The sequence below is a fragment of the Piliocolobus tephrosceles genome, chromosome 1 (assembly GCF_002776525.5).
Source record: "Piliocolobus tephrosceles isolate RC106 chromosome 1, ASM277652v3, whole genome shotgun sequence".
Lineage (NCBI taxonomy): Eukaryota > Metazoa > Chordata > Mammalia > Primates > Cercopithecidae > Piliocolobus > Piliocolobus tephrosceles.
In genome coordinates, this window is record NC_045434.1 from 13,899,888 (window position 1) to 13,921,005 (window position 21,118).

The window sequence follows — 21,118 nt, forward strand, 5'->3', positions numbered from 1 at the left end:
CAGCTTGTTTTCCTGCAACTAGATGGTCCCATCTCGGGGGTGATGGGAGACAGTGACAGATCATCAGGCATTAGATTCTCATAAGGAGCAACCTGTATCCCTCACATGCGCAGTTCACAATAGGGTTCAAGCTCCTATGAGAATCTAATGCAGCAGCAGCTGTGACAGGAGGCAGAGCTCAGGCAGTAATGGGAGTGATGGGGAGTGGCTGTAAATACAGATGAAGCTTCACTTGCTTGCCTGCCGTTCACCTCCTGCTATGTGGCTCTGTTCCCAACAGGCCATGGACCAACAGGTATTTTAGAGCAGGGTTGGGAACTCCTACTCTTCAATATTATTTTATTTTATTTTTTGAGACGGAGTCTTGCTATGTTGCCAGTCTGGAATGCAGTGGCATGATCTCGGCTCACTGCAACCTCCACCTCCTGGGTTCAAGGGATTCTCCTGCCTCAGCCTCCCAAGTAGCTGGGATTACAGGCATGAGTCACCGTGCCTGGCCCTGCTCTTTAATATGCAAACTCCTCCCAAATGTGGGCCAGTGGCTTAGTTGATACACCATACATTTTTCCCCCTCTCTAAATGGAATGTGTTATAGTTTCCTCTTTCTGAGCCTCTGTAGCTTTGAAAAATCCAGGAAACACCTTCATCTGCCTGGGCCAAGTCTCACCTTCCTCTCCTCTTCATCTTGACAAGTGTCCCTGGCTTAAGTCATCAGCCGCCAGTTCCCCGCCCCTTGGAGTGAGGCCTCCATCACCGGAAATCCTTCCTCTGCCCAGCAGGTGCCTTGAAACCTCTGAGAGTTTAGGCCTTAGAGATATTCTCTGGTGTATGTCTTACAAAGAAACTTGCTGATTTGAAAGAAAATGTCTATTCATGACCCTGGAAATGAAGGGAGGCAGTAAGAAGAGAACTAGGAAGTATAAGAAACAAGGAAAGAGGCTGGGCACAGTGGCTCACACCTGCAATCCCAGCAATTTGGGAGGCTGAGGCGGGCAGATCACCTGAGGTCAGGAGTTCAAGCCTGGCCAACATGGTGAAACCCCGTCTCTACTAAAAATACAAAAATTAGCTGGGCGTGGTGGTGGGTGCCTCTAATCCCAGCTACGCGGGAGTCTGAGGCAGGAGAATCATTTGGGAGGCGGAGGTTGCAGCAAGCTGAGATTTCACCACTGTACTCGAGCCTAGACAACAAGGGCGAAACTGTCTCCAAAAAAAAAAAGAAGGAAGGAAAGAAAGAAGGTCAGGCGCAAGTAAATGAGTGAGCGAGTGAGCGAGCGAGTGAGGTGGGTGAGTGAGGTGAGGTTAGTGAGTGAGTGAGGTGAGTGAGTGAGTGTGGGGGGGCTGGGAGGGAAGGAAGGGAATGGCGCAACATTTGCAAAGTTTACTGTGAAGCAGGAAACGAAAAGTGGCAAGTGAGCCTCTTCACGTAAATCTACCTGAAAACATGAACATCTGTCACAGCCAGGATAAATTTAACATGCAGAGAAATATACACACTAGAATGTTAAAGGCAGCAAAGATCCACGGTGTGATTAGAACCATGTTAAAACCAAACACAAATCGATGCAGGAAAAATGAGCTGAAGGAAATGTTTCCAAAGTGTTAGCAGTGGTGGTCTTCGGGCGGTTTTGAGGAATTTTCTTCTTTTGATGTAACAGAAAGAAGGAGCAGACTTATTTAAAAGAGAAACCTCACTGCAGTAAGATCGCCCCTTTCACAGGCCACTCTCAGCAAGGCAGCTGGACCATTCCAAGAACCTATTTGTCTTGTTCCTTCTCCATTCCAGCTTTTCTCACTTTGTACCAGGTCCTTCATTTCCTGATGGGTGTCTTTACCTTCTAGTACCTTCCCGTCCATTCTGTCCACTCGTCAGAGGGCTGCTGGACTCATCCACCTCAATTAACTACCACTTCCCACTCTCTCCCACCCTGACCTCGTTCATCCACCTCCCGAATAGCTCCAGCATCCTCCCTGCCACTCCCCAGGCTGGAGTCCAAGTCTGGTCCACCTCTTCCCTGCCTCTTGCCCTCAGGAGAAGGTACAAACCCTCCCATTGTGTACACTGACTTTCACACTTGCCTCCCTCCCCTTCCCTCCCTGTGTTCCACACAACCAGGTGTCCTGCCCTTCTCCTAAGCTGCAACAACAGCCTCTGAATATTTGTACCACAGCCCTTATCACGTGAAACCAAAAATATCTGTTTCTTATGTGTCTTATTCCCCCAGTTAGAAACTCTCTAAAGACAGAGACCGTGTCTTAACACGGTCGAACCCCCAGTCCCTAACACAATCCCTGGCACAGGCTGAATTCTCCATCAACACCGTCTCACTGAGTCTGGTTTCTTTGCCAAAAACTTTCCATGGTTCTTCTCTGAAGACTGTCCAGACCTTCAGCCTGACTTTCAGAAACATCGAAAGGCTGGTTTAAACCTAGCTTTGCCACCTTAATGGCTAATGAACGCCACCCACCCCCAAAACGGGCTCTGCCATACTGAGTGTTCACTTCTCTGGAGCGTAGCTCACACATGTTCTCCCACTCCTTTTTTCTCACCGTGCCCAAAACACCCTCTCATCTTCGGGTTTCCTAATTTCCCTCTAGTTCTCCCTCAACTCCCAGCTCCAGTGCCGCCTCCTCTCCAAGTCCTTCCTTCCACCCCACTCAGCTTCTGCAACCATCCGTGATCCTTTGCTGCTTCTGGAACTTCTCATGTGTGTCTATCTCACTTTGCTAATTCAATGTAGGTAAGCCCCCCTCCCCGTCATGCTGCACATGCACTCGGACCTAGGAGCTCCTCAGTAAGAGCTGCTGACTGGCTGATGTAGGTCACGCGCTGCCGCGGAGGTGACTGTGCTGGGTGTGCCAGTTTTGGTTACCAGGCTGTGGATCCAAGTCTCACACAGGCCGCACCTTCAAGGGAGGGCCCCTGAACCTAAGCAGGAGAGGTTCAGTCATCCCAGTCTCCCCCAGCTGCTCTGCCTCTGCTTCCTGATCGCCTGCCACAGGCCACTGTGTGGACCGCCAGAGAGACCCTGCCACAGCTCGCCTAGGGACCAGGACAGACCCCGGTGGACGAAGGGCCACGCAGCTTGCAGCCAGCGTCCTGGTGCTCAAAACAGTCCATGCATCTTACAGAACACCATGGTTTGCTCAATCTGTAGGCAAACTCTTACTATCCATGGGAAAGTATTAGGAACCAGAAAATCATATTTGTTTTCCTTCTCGCTATAAACTTTCAAAGGCTCCCCTCTGAATACCGTGTAAGGCAGTAAGTAGCCTGGTATTTGAGACCTTACACATTTTTATTCAAATCTGTCTTTCATTAATCGGATACTGTCCAAGGCCACCCAGCCTGTACCTTTTACTCATTTATAAAGAAATGGAAAATTCCTTACTGAATGAGTGAATGAATACATGCATGCAATGGTGATTGTCTTACACTTTATATAACACGTTCTCTGGATTTACTAATAAAAAATGCTGTAGGCCTCTTCCAGTGGCTTTCCCTCATCCTGGTCTGCATTGCTGGGGCTCTGGTTGCAGCCAACACTGAAGACTGCAGGGCACCTGACGAGACCAACATCTTGTCTTCCAGAGACGAGGGTGATGTCATGAGTCACTTCTTGGTCTTTCCCCTCGCTCTGCGCATGTGGTGTCAGCCGTGGTGCCTGCCAACCCGAAGACAGGACTTGCTACATATGTCAGCAGTGCAAGACACCCGAGTTACCCCGAGTTACCAAGGGCGAATCCCTATGGGTCCACAGCAACTGCAGTCCTTGCCTCCTCAGAAGAAAGAATTCGACTGAGGGGCGTAAGGCAGAAAAAGAGACCGAGCAAGTTTCAGAGCGGGAGTGGAAGTTTAGTTAAAAGGCTTTAGAACAGGAAAGAAAGGAAAAATTCGCTTGAAAGAGACCTACGCAGGCGCCTGAAGGTCCAAGAGAGAAAAGAGAGCACAAGAAGACAGTAAAAAAAAGAGGGTCTTTAACCTTGATCCTGGGACTTCATAGGCTCGCCTCTTCCCCAGGAATTCTTCCCTTACAGGATGGGTTTCCTGCGTGCGCAGCGCTCGCCTTACCCTTTGGGATGGAGCATGCGCAGTGTGTTTAGGGCGTTCCACGCCGGCCCCTCTGAGGCTTTCTTCCCTTTTCTGGTGGAGTGGTCGTCAAACGTCACCATTTTTGTCTCTTAAGGCGCATGCCCAGGAAGTTGCTTCTGCCTGAGGCCTGCATTCAATTAACATTTTGATGTTAACAGGTGCAGACCATCAGGAAATGGTCTCTTCTGGTGCGGTAGAATTGTCATTTTTAGAGAGGCGATGCGATAATTGCCGAATCATCACCGGAGATTTCTAGTGGGTGGTGGGGAGAGCTCTCTTCTGCCCCTTTGTTTCCTAATTACCTGGGGGCTTGACTGGGACTTTGGAGTGAATTCAGGGAAGCTAGCCATGCGCAGCTCGGTAGACCACTGGGGATGAGACTTGAGAGTCTCTGGGCTTGCCGTCGGCCCATTGTACGCACATCAGTGCGAGGGATCCTCACACTCCGGCTACTACAAAACTGGGCCTTTACCTCTGCTTAACTAGAAAGAGGCCTGAGCGGGTGACTCATTCTCACTCATCAGAGCATCCGCAGTGCTCCAGCCCTGCCACAATCTCCCTGTGTCTACTGGGACAGCCTCAATGCCAAGGGAAGGAAGAGGAAAAAACTTGAGTTTTACAAACTGAACAGAATTGAGGAGGAGGCTCCTCAGGACCGGTTCTTTCCCCCCGCACTGGCCTCTCTCACCTGCCACCATCAACTTTTACCCTCTTGGAATGTTCAAGCTGTTTGTCATTCCCTAGGAGCAGCTTGTCCACTGAGCTTCTACATTTGGGGCTGAGTGACAAGAAATCAAAGGTATGAAATGGGCCAGTTCCCTAATCTTACATCCCTGCATTAAAGTGGAGAATATATGGGAGTAAATAAATGGAAAATACACAGTCATTTCTTTACCATCGCAGTCAATAACGGCAGAATCACTCCAGGAGGAAATGCACTCTGGGGGACTTCCTTCATCCGGGACACCTAGCCTGGGGACAGCTCGGCTCTGGGTCCCACCTCCACCACCAGAGACTCTCTGCCCACTCCCTTCTCTGTATTCTGCAAGATCTGGGTTCCTGGAGAAAGGAGAAATGTTTTCTACCTGAAGTGAATATATCTGGTGTCCTTCCAAATAGCTGCAGCCCATGCATTTTTAATAAGAAGGAAGCCCTGATGAATGTCACAAAGCCAATAAATGTGGCCACCACCATGGTGGAGATGTTGTTATCCAGCTGTCAAGTACCTGCAGTGTGCAGGGCAGAGCAGAGATGAGACATGTTGCCCACCCAATGGGCTGATGATCAAAGTGCCTGTGTGTTTCTGGAGGCATTTCCAGTTCAGTATACATTTTAGAAGAAAATAAATACGCTCAGACAACCATCTCCTGTTTTTCTTCTCCCTACCCTCCACCTTTGATAATGGAAGAAACTCTTTTCCCTTCCCCCTCCCTTTTATAATAAAACAGTTCCTTGGAGGTGTCAGTGGGGCTGCTTAGGGGCAAAGGCCGCGGATCCCAACTCTGCACCTAGGAACTGGCTGATCCTTGTGACCGGTCAACTGGAACCCAGTTGTAGCCAAACCTCTCTTCTCTCAATGGCAAGACCTGCAATTGCTCAATTTCATCCCAGATCCCAGTGGTTCTAGCTAGACTCAGACCAAAGATGACTTGGGCCTTTTGATGAAAGGCCTTTGGGAAATTAGCTCTTTTCCACTGGATTATTGGAGCTGCAGAAACTTGCCTACCTCTGGGATTCTGTTCAGTGCCTGGCATCCTGAAGGTTTGCCTGGGCTCCTCCCAGCCCTAGTCTAACCCTGAATGAGCTGGCACTGGTTCGGCAGCCTGGCCTCACCTGGGATCCCTGTTTGGCTTGGCCTTTGTCAAGGAGGCCAGGAGCCTGAGGAACTAGAGGATTAAGCAACAGCTTCCCGGGGCGAATTCCTGCCTAGCGCCTGGTATCTGGTTTCTGAGCCAAGCAAGGGTGGCTGTGTTTCTGCTGATTCCTGACTGTGGTTGCATGCTATATCCTGGTTCTCTATTCCTGCCTGGATGTTCCTCCCCAAAAGGAATTAAGTCAAGGGCCCTGAGAGCTGCGGGCCCAGATGTAGCTCTTATACACAAACACTTCCACTTCGGCATTCTCAGAAGTTATTAAGACCCCTTAGAGCCATGCTGGGGTCCTGGTAGCTCTTCCTCTGGGCCCAACTTAATTAACTTGGCCAGGTGTTATTTTAGACACCTGAAATAGGCGAGTGCTTGGTATCAGGGTGTTTTAAATTTCAGAGGGGCATGGCATGGCATGGCAAGTTTGAGGCTGGGACTTATAATGCACAAATAAGAGCCTTCTTTGTCACTCTAACAGTTTTGCTCATCTTTTTTTTCTTTTTGAGACAGAGTCTCTCGCTCTGTCGCCCAGGCTGGAGTGCACTGGCCAGATCTCGGCTCACTGCAGGCTCCGCCTCCCGGGTTTACGCCATTCTCCTGCCTCAGCCTCCCAGGTAGCTGGGACTACAGGCGCCCGCTGCCGCGCCCGGCTAGTTTTTTTGTATTTTTTTAGTAGAGACGGAGTTTCAAGTTTTGCTCATGTTTACTATGTCTCAGATCACCCTGTGGGTGCTGGAGAGTTATGTCTGATTGTTTTTGCACACAGGTCAGAAATGTTTGAAAGATAGTCTGAATTTCTTGCCTCCTTCCCTAGAGCAAACCTAATAGCTCAGACTGCAGCAAGCTGCTGATATTCTATCTCTGTGAACTGGGAAGTGATAAGCTGAGGAATGCCTGCTCCTATCCCCATTTTTACCTGAGATCCCAGAAACTGGCATGCACCATACACCCCGGGTTTGCCAGGGACAAACCTGTTTAAGCCTGTCCTGTTATACACATGAAAACACCCCCTGTTGTTCTCGAAAGTGAAACTGGACGATGAATTATGGAGTTGCCCTGTGTATAGAGGACATCCCGTTCATTCGAGCCGTGTTCTTTCCAGAGGTACAGAGAGCATGTTATGGCTGGAGAAGTTAGGGCTGAGAAAGGGAAGTGACTTGTCTACACTTACATAGTGAGTCAGTAGCAGAACCATTTAAGAGAAGGCAGGGGCTTTGACTAATGTGCTACTCACTCCTGACACCACCCTGGTAAAGGGAGTAGAAAGGACAAGAATAGTTCAGTTGACAACATGTGGTGGAGGAGAGAAGCCTGGGTGCCTATGCATGTGAAATGACATTAGAAGGCTTCCAAAAGGGCAGGCGCAAAATAATATTGCACAGTGCAATTGATCTTTAGTGGGAGCTCAAGAGCTGTTGGTTGATGAGTGAGTTGATGAGTTACCAGTGCCCACAGGGAGAAGGGAAACATAAAGCAGGATGACCAGGGGGTGCTGCAGAGAGGAAGCAGTGAACTGCCCGCAGCTGGCTGAGCCTGAGCCTGTGATGGGGCCGAGGGTGTGCTGGCACCCTACGGGCGGAAGGACCCAGGCTACCTCTAAGTCTACTGAGGCGTTATTTACCAAGGTGAGGGTTGAGCTGGATTCTGAAAAGGAAATCTGGTAAGGAGAAAGAGGCGAGCCCAGCATGAAGGAAGGAGGTGTACGGACAGCGGGCAGACGAGACTGCCCGGGGCAGAGGGAGATGGAAGAAAAGAAACAAAGAATGTCTGCCCAGCATCCTCATTTTTTTGGTTTTCTGGGAAAATGGTGAAACTCTTGCAAGTGGCGATTACAGAGGGCGGGAGTAGGAGAGAAACCACAGTGATTTTTTTTTTCAGGACCAAAAAAAATGTTTTCCCCAAACTAAACAAAGTCAGATTGAGAAATTCAACATAGTACCTCAGGGACCTGGTGGCTCATTGCTACGTCTTGCCACAGGCGCCGGCCTCAGATGCTCATGGCCGCCTGGGGAGGAGACGAGGACATTTAAACTTTTCAAGATCCAAACAGTCATGGTTCTCTTTTTGCAAAATAGTTTTTGTCGGCCTCCTGTAGATAGTGGTGGTCACACCTTTTGTGAACCACAGCACGACATGTGCCTGGATGCCTCTTCCCCACCTGTTACCTGCCCAGGGAGCCTCACCTGCCTCATAGGACAGCCTCATAGCCTGTGACTTCAATGTGGTCCTCTTACACTGAAAGCCCCCAAGTGATGGCTGCTGTTGTTACCTAAAAGGTCATTTCCCTCAGATGACACCAGTGCTTTAGGATCATTAAAGAAACAAAGGAATCTTCTAATTACAAGATGAAACTCTGCCTTCAAAAAGGGAGATGTGGCCAAATTCTTTAGGAAAAACTGGAGCTGGGGCCTGGGTGGTCTTGCTGGTATTCCTTCTTTTGTGATTAAATGAAGCCATTCATTTCAGAGCTGCCTTAAAAAAATGTAGGAGTCATTCAACCTTCTTCAGCAAATTATAGTGATTTTAAATGAACAAAAAAGTCAGTGGCCCTATTCACATCCCCACCCCTCCCCGCGTCAGAAATCATGTATCTGATGATGGAAATTATCCACAGCCTGAAAAGAAAAAATCATGGCAACCTCTCAGTTGCACATCGTACTTTCATATTTCTATTTATGTGAAATTCTTATTCTCAACCATCTGATTTTTGTTAACCTTAGGGATCTAAATCTAGTCAGGTCTTGTGCCTGCAGACCCCTTTAATTAGCGTGATAACTCAAATTGTTTTCAAATTGAGGTGGCTGTGCTTCTGATTCTTATCTGTGGAGCCAGAGGCCTTGGGGCCACCTGCACAGCCCCATTGGCTGAGATTTTATCTGCAAACACTGCCCTCTCTCACAGGACTCTGCTGGCCAGGGGCTGAACTCTGAAGCTTCTCCAACCTCAGGTGGAAATCTGAGTTCTTGCCCAGCCCAGACTGCTGGGGGATCTCAGCAGCCCACCTCGGCACACAGGAGGAGCGGGTGCTGAGCTGGCACAGCAACTCTATCCTCCTGTCCTCACCCTGGGATTTCTGATTTGCTGCAGGGTGTGGGAGAACCCAGCTCCCACCTCTGCTAGCTGTGCAGAATGGAGAGGACGTCACCGTCTCAGACAAGAATGAGGGGCTGGCCCACAGTCTCTGCACCTCTCAAGTGGTCTCTGGAGGCAGCCCAGGCCACTGGCTACGATCCTGGGATCCTGGGATCCTGGGATCTACGTAGTCACTGGTGCCAATGTCCATGCTAATGACTCTAGTGGCCACCTGTCCAGGCGAGGGCTGAACCCCGGCACCAACGTAACTTTTTCCAAGCAGCCTAGATTAGGCAATTGAAAGAAACAAAAACAACCGTGAGGTAAAGGGAACTTCAGCATAATCCTAGTTTTTATTACATAAATAGAGGGTGGGGGTACCCATCCCACCAAACCAAAAGGATTCATGACGCAGTGCAAAGTGCCATGTGCCTTCACAAAGAGAAGGGTCATGTCAATGTCAACTCCTACAGCAATTCAACTGTACAGAGACAAATGGTGTTTTAAAAATTCCGTTTTATTCATTGGTAGTTTCTCCCTTTTTAACAAAATTGTCTATATTTAAGGCATACAACATGATGTTTTGACACACATATACAGAGTGAAATCGTTACTACAGTCAAGCAAATTAACATATTCATCATCTCGCCTAGTTATTTTTTGTGCGTGTATGATAAGAACACCTAAAATCTACTCTCTTCACAACTTTCCAGTGTACAATATAATATTACTAACTATGCTGTACACCATACCTTTAGATTTATTTATCGTATATTTGCACCCTTCGACCTCTCCCCATTTCTCCCTCTCCCATCCCCGGTAACAGCCATTCTACTGTCTCTTCTCTACTTATTTAACTTCTCTTTTAGATTCACATATAAGATGAATCACAGTATTTGTCTTTCTGTGGCTGGCTTATTTCACTTAACATAATGTCCTCCAGGTTCATGCATGTTGTCAAAAATGGCAGCATCTCCTTTTTAAAGGCGGTATAATATTCCACTATATATATGTGTGTGTGTGTGTGTGTGTGCATAAAAGCATACTGATTAAGGAAATTGTTTAAGCCATACTGGTCTGTGGTCTGAGTTAGACCGTGATTGTGTCCTCTCCTTTGGCTGGCCTTTATAATCCCTCAATAAGCTGTGCTAACATAGGGAGGCTGCATTTCCCAAATCCCTGTGATGAGCAGTTTCTTTATCCATTCATCAGTTGATGAACACTTAGGTTGTTGCCATATCTTGGCTATTGTGAATAATACTGCAATGGACATGGGAGAACAGGTATCTCTGTAAGGTACTGATTTATTTTCCTTTGGGCATATATCCAGCAGAAAGATTGCTGAGTCATATGATAGGTAGCTCTATTTTTAGTTTTTTTGAGAAACCCCTGCAATTTTTTCCATAACGACTGTCACAATTTATATTCCTACAATGTATAAGGATTCCCTCTTCTCCACACCCTCTCCAACACTTGTTATCTCTTCTTTTTGATAATAGTCATCTTGATGGATGTCAGGTGATATCACATTGAGGTTTTCATTTGCATTACTCCGATAATTAGTGATGCTGAGCACCTTTTCATATACCTGTTGGCCATTTTTATGTCTTCTTTGGAGAAATGTCTGTTCAGGTGCTTTGCCCATGTTTTAACTGGGTTATTCTTGTTGTTGCTTTTGAGTTGTGTGAGTTCCTTATATATTTTGTATATTAACCCTGTATCAAATTTCATGTCGGTGCAAAAGGAATTGTGGTTTTTGCCATTAAAAGTAATGGCAGAAACCGCCATTAATGCCATTAAAAGTAATGGCAAAAACCGCAATAACTAATATATGGTACACAAATATTTTCTCACAATCCATAGACTCTATTCTTTTCATTTTGTTGACTGGTTTCCTTGCTGTGTGGAAAATTTTTAATTTGATATAGTCCCACCTATTTATTTTTGCTTTTGTTGCCTGAGGTTTTGATGTAATATTCAAAAAAATCATTGCCAAGGCCAATGTCAAGGAGCTTTCCCCCTATTTTCTTCTAGGAGTTTTATGGTTTCAGGTGTTAGATCTTTAATCTATTTTAAGTTGATTTTTTGTGTCTGTTGTGAGATGGGGTCTAATTTCATTCATTTTCATGTGAATATCCTGCATTCCCAATACCATTTACTGAAGAGGCTGATTTCTCTGTTGTACCTTCTTGGTGCTCTTGTCAAAAATTAGTTGATTGTATATGCTTGGGTTTATTTCTGGACTGTCTATTCTGTTCTGTTGGTTTATGTGTCTGTTTTTATGTCACTACCATACTGTTTTGATTACTATAGATTTGTAGTAAAATATAAAAATCACCAAGTATGATGGCTTCAACTTCTTTTTTCTTTCTTAATAAGTTTGGCTATTGGGGTCTTCTGTGATTCCACACAGATTTTAGAAGTGATTTCTCCAGTTCTGTAAAAAATGCCATTGGAATACTGACAAGGATGGTTTTGAATCTTCATACTGCTTTGTGTACTATGAACATTTTAACAATATTAATTCTTTCAGTCCATGAATATGGGATCTCTTTCCATTATTTGTGTCATTTAAAATTTTTTTTATCAATGTTTTATAATTTTCAGTGTGCAGGTCTTTCAGCTATTTGGTGAAATTTATTCCTAATTATTTTATTCTTTTTAATGTTATTAGTGAAATTATTTTCTTTATTTTTTATTTTTTGGATAAGTCATTATTGTTGTGAAGAAAGGTATTGATTTTTGTATGTTGATTTTGTATTCTCCAACTTTACTGAATTCATTTATTAGTTTAAACAGGTTTTTTTTTGTGTGTGTTTGAAGTTGTTAGTGTTTTCTACATATAGGATCATGTCACCGGTAAACAGGGATAATTTTACTTCTTTTCTGATTTGGATGTCCTTCATATTTTTTTCTTATCTGACTGCTCTGGCTAGTACTTTCAATACTATGTTGAATAGAAGTGGCAAGAATAGGCATCCTTGCCTTGTACTGGATCTTAGAGGAAAAGCTTTCCGTTTTTCACACTGCTTATGTTGCTGTCTCTGGGATTTTCATAAATGGCCTTTATTATGTTGAGGAAATTTCCTTCTATACCTAAAGCGTTGAGACTTTTTAATCAAGAAAGAAGGTTGCACATTGTCAAATGCTTTTTCTGCATCTATTGAGGTGAACATGAATAATCTTGAAGAGCACTTTGTGAAAGTGACTTACAGAGTGGTTGTGGCTACAGCACTGACTCAAAAAATGATCAAGTGGTGGCTGGGCGCTGTGGCTCACGCCTGTAATTCTAGCACTTTGAGAGGCCGAGGCAGCAGATCACCTAAGGTCAGGAGTTTGAGACCAGCCTGCCTAAAATGGCAAAACTCTCTACTAAAAATACAAAAAAATTAGAAGGGTGTGGTGGTGGGCACCTGTAATCCCAGCAACTTGGGAAGCTGAGGCAGGAGAATTGCTTGAACTCAGGAGCCGGAGGTTGCAGTGAGCTGAGAACGTGCTATTGCACTCCAGCCTGGGCAACAGAGCAAGACGCTGTCTCGGGAAAAAAAAGAAAAAAAATCAAGTGGGCAAGAATTGCCAAATATGCATAAGGAAAATTATCTCAGAGAGGCTGGGGGTGGGGGTGGGTAGACAGATCAGCTTAGCCTCTAAGGTAGGGTATGTATATTCTTGTAGTAAGAAGTTATATAAAGGGCCTTCTCTTTGTAGGAAAAGTAGCTTCTGCCCTAATTACAGGTCATTGTCATCATCTACCCAAAGTAGTAAGCATAGACACTTGATGAGTGAGGATCAGGTGAAAGTAGTAAGTGCTGCTTGTAAGATGTGAAAAGAAGGGCTATTCAACAAATGGTGTTGGAACCAGTGGCTAGCTACTTAAAAAAATATATAAGCTCGTTCTTTTTTTTTTTTTTTTTTTTTTGAGACGGAGTCTTGCTCTGTTGCCCAGGCTGGAGTGCAGTGGCACGATCTTGGCTCAGCAAGCTCCGCCTTCCGGGTTCACGCCATTCTCCTGCCTCAGCCTCCCGAGTAGCTGGGACTACAAGCACCCGCCACCATGCCCGGCTAAGTTTTTGAATTTTTTTTAGTAGAGACGGAGTTTCACCGTGTTAGCCAGGATCCATCTCCTGACCTGGTGATCTGTCCACCTCGGCCTCCCAAAGTGCTGGGATTACAGGTGTGAGCCACCGTGCCTGGCCTAAGCTCGTTCTTACCATACCCTTTCCCCCAATAAATTCCATGTGGATAAAAAACTTAAAGGTAAAATTTGAAACCCTAAGATTTGAAAAATCATGAGTGTGTTTATTGATGATCTCTGTATAGCGAAGCCCTTTCTAGTGTAGAAGCCACAGATTTAAAAAATTACAAATTTAATACCATAAAAGTATACATACTTTTGTATGACAAAATTACTTTTAAAAATGTGACAATCGGGGCAAATACTTGCAACATATATGAGAAACACAGGGTTAATTTTCTTAAATTATAAAAAGCTGGTACAAACCAATAACAAAAAGCTGGCACGAATCAATAAATTAAAAATTGGGCAAGGAATATGAATGGGCAGTTTATAAGAAAAGTCACACAAATGTGTGCTAAGCACATTCACTTGACATGAAGAATGCATAGCCAAATCATAACAGGATACCATTGTTCACCTAATTGGCAGAGACTATGAAGTTTTTAAAATAATTAGTGCCTGTGAAGAAACGTGGAGAAAGGAACTCACAAATATTGTTATGGGGACTGTTAACTGGTGGTCATGTTGCTAATATTAATAGACTTATCTGAGAGCAATTTAACAATATCAACCATAATTTTCAGTGTATGCTGCCTTTGCTCAGGGAATTCCACTGCTTGAATTTAGACTACTACTGCCTTGACAAAATTATACCACAATATGTAGGACAAAGATGTACATCACAGCATTGCTTATAATAGTGGAAACAACTGGAATTTACCTAAATATCCATCAGCTGAGACTACTTAGACAACAGAACTCTATGAAGCAGGTTTTAAAAAGGTGAAAAGTTGATGGGTAGAGTTTGCATATAAAGGATTTTTAATTTTAATAAATAGAAAATAAAGAAGCAAGGGCAACATATTTAGTAATATCTGACAAAGTTTTTAAATTGTGTAAAAACTTTTGGGCACATTCCCCAATGTATTTATTTATTTATAGAACATATACATGTATATGTACATAAAGAGATACGAAAATAGAGCAAAAGGGGTGAATTAAAACAAAGAAATATAAGCTGTACTATATTTTTATACCCCTGAATTGTTTTAGAGACTTTCTTGGATGTGTGCACCTACTCTACATTAGAGTGGTGTGAGTATATCATTATGGAAATTTAAAACTTTGTCTGCAAATTCTTTGACACTTCTTCCATTGGGAGATGAAATCCCTTTCACACTGGGCAAGATTTTGTGGTTGTTTTGACCAATAGGGGAAGAGAGAAATGATAATATGTGATATTAAGTCTTGGCTGTAAAAAGTGATGCATCTTCTGCCTTGTTGCTAGGATACTTGTTCTTAAGCCTTTAGTGGCTAAGTGGGCAGCCTGAGATCACCATGCTATGAGGAAGCCCAAACTAACACAAGTGGAAAGATGATGGGGAGAGAGACATGCCCAGGTGCTCCAGCTTTAGTCTCTGCCTGCCCCTGCACAAGCAATACCAGGCCAGCCTGCTGAGCTCTTTCCACATTCCTGACCGACAGAAACCAGGACTGAGGAGAAACACTTGCTACTGTTTTAGACCGCTATGTTTGGGGGTGATTTGTTGTGTAGCAATAAATAATAGAAATAACCATGATCCCAAATTTTTGTGCACATTCGTGTGTGTGTGTGTGTGTGGTGTTGTGTACACAACTGGCCCTTGAATAACATGGGTTTGAACTGTGCAGGTCCACTATACACAGATTTTCTTCTACCTCTGCTACCCCTGAGACAGCAAGACCAGTCCCTCCTCTTCCTCCCCACTCCTCAGCCTACTCAACATGAACACAATGAGGATGAGGACCTTTAGGATGATCTACTTCCACTTGACACATAGTAAGTATATTTTCTCTTCCTTACGATTTTCTTAATAATATTTTCTTTTCTCTAGCTTACTTTTTTCTAAGAATACAGCATCTAATACATATAATGTACAAAATAGGTGTTGCTTGACTGTGTTATTGGTAAGGCTTCTGATCAACAATAGGCTTTTGGTAGTTATGTTTTAGGGGAGTCAAGAGTTATATGGAGATTTTCAACTGTGTTGGGGGATCAGTGCCCCTAACCCTCATGTTGCTGTAGAGTCAATTGTATATATATATGTGTACACACACACACACACACACACACACACACAATATTTCTATATATGCAAATGTACATCCACATTTGCTGTGTTTTGCATAATTTTGAGGCAATAGAGAACAGAAGGAACTGCTGAGAATGGTTATTTTTGAGTGGTGGACTGGAAGGCAGGGAAGCTGTGATAGTTAATTTTAGGTCTTAACTGAATTAAGGAATACCTAGAGAGCTGGTAAAGCCTCAAATCTGGGTGTGTCTCTGAGAGTGTTTCCAGTGGAGACTGGCATGTGAGTCAGTGGACCAAGTGGGAAAGATCTGCCCTCAGTGTATGTGGGCACCATCCAATCAGCTGGGGGCCCATAGAGAACCACAAGGCAGAGGAAAGGAGAGGGACACCCTGCTTCTGTTGCCCTTGGATATCAGAACTCCAGGCTTTTCAGCTTTTAGAGTCCAGGACACCCTGGGTTCTCAGGCCTTTGGCCTCAGACTGAGAGTTGCACCATTGGCTTCTCTGGTTCTGAGGCTTTTGGACTGAGCCACACTACGGGCATGCAGTTTGTGGGCAGCTTGTCGTGGGACTTCTCTGCCTCCATAATCACATAAGCCAATTCCCCTAATAATACTCTCCTGTCTCTCTCTCTATCTATCTATCTATCCATCATCTATCTATCTATCTATCTATCTACCTATCCATCCATCCATCCATTTATCTATCTCCTATTAGTTTTGTCTCTCTGGAGAACTCTGACTAATACTAAGATCATCTTTGTTAGAAATGGAATGTTAATGCTCTATTGTTGCTGCATGATCTATAATTTTTTTCTTGTGTATCTTTTAAAATCTTTACCTGGCTTGGGAGGAAACCATCCTTTTGTCTGCTCATATTAGCTTTTCTAAAGTCTGGAAGCACAAAGTTTCTGCACAGTACCAAGCTGGACTGAACAACAGTAATGTGCTTAACGTTATCCAAAACTGATTCTAGTTATCAATTGTGCAGTCCTTGGAGTCATATTTGAAGGTCCACATCCTGGTTCCATCATTTCCTATCCTCTCTAAACCTCAGGTTCCTCTTCTGTAAAATACAAATAATACCAGTACCTACCTATATTAGTTATCCTTTGCTGTATGATAAATTACCCCAAAACTTAGCAGCTTGAACCAATAAACATGTATTAGCTACAACTTCTGTGGTTTATGAAGCCAGGCACGACTCAGCCAGGAGCTTCTGGCTCAAAGTATCTCATGAGGTTGCAATCCAACTACTATCTGAGGCTGCAGTCCCATCTGAAGGTGTGACTGGGGCAGGATCCTCTTCCAAGTCCATGCATGTGGTTGCCAACAGGATTCCATCCAATAGAGTCTGTTGGACTGAGGGTTCCACTTCCTCACTGGCTGTTGGCTGGGGGTCTCCCTCAGTGCTTTGTCACGTAGACCTCTCTACAGGGTGGCTCATGGCATGGCAGCTGGAGCACCAAAGAGAGAAGTCACAGACTTTTTACAATCTGATCTTGAAGGGGACATCCTATTACTTCGACATACTCTACTCATTCAAGGCAAGTATATGAATCCAGTCCACACTCAAGGAGAAGAGATTATACAAGGTAATGAATGCCAGGAGGTGAGGATCAACAGAAGCCATCACAGAGGCAGCCTACAAAAGACCTCATAGAGTGGTTGTGAGCATTAAATGAATTAATGTCAGTGTTTAAATCATAGTATCGCTCAACAAATGGAAGGTCTTATTAATATTATAGATATCTGTCTGTGTTTAACGTTAAATATCAAGTGTTCTTTTCTTTTCTTTTTTTTTTTTTGAGACAGAATCTTGCTCTGTCACCGAGGCTAGAGTGCAGTGGTGTGATCTCCACTCACCGCAACCTCCACCACCTGGGCTCAAGTGATTCTCCTGTCTCAGCCTCCTGAGTAGCTGGGACTACAGGCGCACGCCACCATGCCTGGTTAATTTTTGTGTTTTTAGTAGAGACAGGGTTTTGCTGTGCTGGCCAGGCTGGTCTTGAACTCCTGACCTCAAGTGATCCACCTGGCTCGGCCTCCCAAGGTGCTGGGATTACAGGCATGAGTCACCTTAAGTGCTCTTTTCCTGCAACTAATTTATGGTGAGATTTCAGTGAGGCCCTTTGGCCAGAAATGTACTAATTTATCCACCTAGGTGTTTTCTCAGACTCCCCAAGGCAACACTGACTTAGGAGCGGCTCCTGCCAAGCAGTGATGTGGGCTGGGCCTGTCATGGCTTTGGGCCCTCTCAGTACAGCTCATCGAGCAGTCACTGAGTCTGTATTAGTGCCTATAACAAGATGGGAACCCAGGTAGTAACTGAGGACCTAGCAGTGAACCAGGCATGTGTAATTTCTGCCTTTACAGGGCATGCAAGTTACTGGAGAGGATTCAGACAGAGAAAAGACAACTTCAGCCATTCCTGGGCGCTCTTAAATACTGATATCCAGAAAGGCATAAACCTAAATGATTACTCTTCTCTTACTACCTCAATATTTGAGGGTAAATGATGAGGTTTATTATTGCTAATTATTTAGTTTCAGAAAGATATAATTCATTTAATTAAAATCTATTTAACACCTAAAATATTATATTTATGAAATTTACTAACACTAAGTGTGCCCTCACTCTGGTGGAGGCAGGAAACTAAACTGCTTGCCACCGTCATGACATCAGGCTCACAATGTGGTGATACTCTTGTTTCCTAGGAGACTTAGCCCTGGCACAGGCACACAGCTGGACACATGCAAATAATTGCTATCCTCGCCAGGTGTTCAGCTGCTCTTCGTACAAGCATCTCTACAGTCTCAAAAAGTATATATTCATGCATTCAACAACTGTTTTATGAACAATAAGCAAATGCTATATTGGGGTACTCTTTGGATCCCACCTATTTCCAAATTTCAAGGACTGCATCCTCTCCATTCATGGTCCTCCAACACAGCTTTCGAGACTATGAATTGGGGTCTCCCACTCATAGGCATGCCAGCACAGCATAAGGTAGAGAGCAGAACAGGCGCCATCAGAGTGGACTTCTAGGCAATCACAGAAACAACAGCAATAAGCCACAAAGACTCAACAAGCTGGGAAAAGGGGCAAGGGAATACAGTTACAGAGCACAAAAGTTCTCCAAACATTTTAAACATTTTCTTCTCACTCTTAATTCCCACTTTCTGTGTAGGAAAACAAAGAAAAAGAAAATGCCTTGTACGAGATCCTTACTCCTCCAGAGGGGGTTGAGCCAGAGTCTTTATGGAATGAGAAGGGAGATAATTCATAATTAAATAAACAGCAAACAAACCTCAGGACAAATGTTACCCCTTATCTTACCTAAACTCTACAGTATTATAATTTACTCAGTCAATCAATACGTACTTTTTAGCATCTACTCTATACCAGGTACTATTCTAAGCTCAAGTTTTATCACGGTGCTCCAGTTTTCTCCTTGTAATATTTACATTCAGTAAACACTTACCACTAAACCTCCTGGCATGCAGAGCTATAATCTGTAACCTATTATACACTTCTGAAAAATGTTAACAGAACCTTAGTTGGCAAGATCAAGAACTCATTAAAAATGGGGTTTAGAGAATAAAAATTTAAAATGATACTATGTTTGAGTAATTACATACACACATATATATGTAAAAATATATACATAAACCAAATATTCAGGAAGATACCAATTCTGAAACAAGCTCTGTCTATATTAAAGAACTCCTCTGCTGGAAATGTTTTCTCCTTAATCTCCTTCAGATATTTAGTATATATCTGTGATATCATGATTTTCTAGAGCATATTCTCCAACAAATGTCATGTTACATAAGCTATGTGTTCTTTCATGTTTAGAAACTAGCCCTCACTGTGAAGTATAACATCTTCTTGCACTCACATCCTCCCTTGTTTTATCTGTGCAAATCTCAGCAAAATCTTGTGTAACTGTATTAGTCAGCTTCACTGCATAACAAACAATCCCCCAAAATCTCAGTAGTTAGATCATCAAAGTATTTCCTGCTCATGATACATGTAGGCTATGAGTCTGCTATGGCTCTGTCCCATGTGTTTCGTCATCCCAGGATACAGCTGAAGGAGCAGCTCCTATATGGAAAACACTTTTCTCTTGGAAGAGGGCAGAAGAGCAAGAGACCAAGTGGAACCACACGATCACATTTAAAGCTTCTGCTCCTAAGTGGCATGTACCTTGTCTACTCACATGTCATTGGCCGATGAAAATCACATGACTAAGTCTGATAGGGACAGGGAAGTGCACTTACCTATAAGGGGTCTAAGGCAGGGATGTATAATCCTTTTAAAGGAGAAAGGACAAATAATTGCAAACAATACTGTAATCTACTACAGTAACCACTTGGCAATTTCCCAAAATACTGAGGAACTTAAGGGCACATTTTTCTTTTCTGGATCTACATTTCTGTCCATTCATTGACGGGTAGAACATAGGCAGTTCCTCAATCATGGCATGCATAACCTACAAGAAAGGAAAGTCATCACTCTGAAGGATACTGAACTGAGCCCAACATCTGCTAAAAGATCACAGATTTTGGAATTTTAAAAAACAAATGCTGAACCTCATTATTACAACACTAGGGTTAACGAAGGATTGCCATAGTTCACTCAGCATTATCCTGGCAACTTCATTTCACTAATGTCCAATTTTGTTTTTAGTTTCCTGGGATTCAAAACCAAAAGAAGGGAGAGGAGTGGCTAACATTCATGCTAACACTTGTATAATGCTCTAAAATTTATTTAAATAGCACTTCCGCATTCACAGTAATTGCAGAAGTGATGAACACAGTTAAGAAGGACATGCTCTACTTGGGGAATTAGAATTAGAAGTAGGAGAGGCAGGATAATATTTGCTTTTATATGAGAAGTAAAATTATAGTGTTACATGTGCTTAATCATTGTAGGGACCTAAATCATTGCAGGTATCTGTTTATGCCATTTGTTGGAAAAAACTGGGATAGGATACTGTTTTCCTTCCTTTAATATTTTTAAATCACCGCCTACATGACAGGCGCTGTGAGATGAATATCTCATACTTACATATACACACGTCTATTATTTCCACATCTCTGATTTTTCCCTGTTCCCAGGGATTTACTTCTAGTCATAAAAGATGGCTTACCTTAGATTTCCTGCCATAAAGCTCCTTCCCTTTATACTAAGTCACACTTTCTACAGTTGGCTTAAGAGACACATTTTATAATGAGAAAACTAAAATGGAGTCTTTTTAAAGACATGCCCAAGACACTCATACTAACAAGATGACTACTTCACTCCTTAATTTGTGGTCCATTGAGATGACTGATTGACATGTAGATAGTTAGACAGATCAATAGATACATAGATAGCTACATGGATGAAAGATAGATGATAAAGAGAGAGAGAGATGAAACATAGATGATAGAGAGAGATGAATAGTTTCTCACCCTTGGTGTACAAAGTGAGGAAGTCAAGGTAAAATAATGGCAAGCACTATGCCTCAGTCATAGTACCCACTTCAAACTGGAGAACATGGTCAAGTCAACCATCTAGGAAAGAAACAAGAGCCGTGTCCACTTTGTCATTCAAATAAATGTCCACGATGAATACTGTGCCTTCTTAAAGAACTTGGAGCTCAACATTTTGACATTTCATATAATAACCAGCACATTATGACCATGTGGTAGATGTTATAGTGAATTATGTCCCCTTAAATTCATATGTTGAACCCCTAATCCCACTAACCTCAGAATGGGACTCTATTTGGA

General features: G+C 43.5%; 1 long non-coding RNA gene across 1 annotated transcript; it reads right to left on the reverse strand.

Moving 5' to 3' along the window:
* Positions 1 to 3,421: 3,421 nt before the first annotated feature.
* On the reverse strand, positions 3,422 to 19,228 carry LOC111545330. The gene is made up of 4 exons (XR_002732402.1): positions 19,012 to 19,228; positions 9,070 to 9,314; positions 8,301 to 8,426; positions 3,422 to 4,220 (listed from the first exon to the last, which is right to left on the reverse strand). It is a non-coding gene; the product is annotated as an uncharacterized LOC111545330 (long non-coding RNA).
* Positions 19,229 to 21,118: the final 1,890 nt, after the last annotated feature.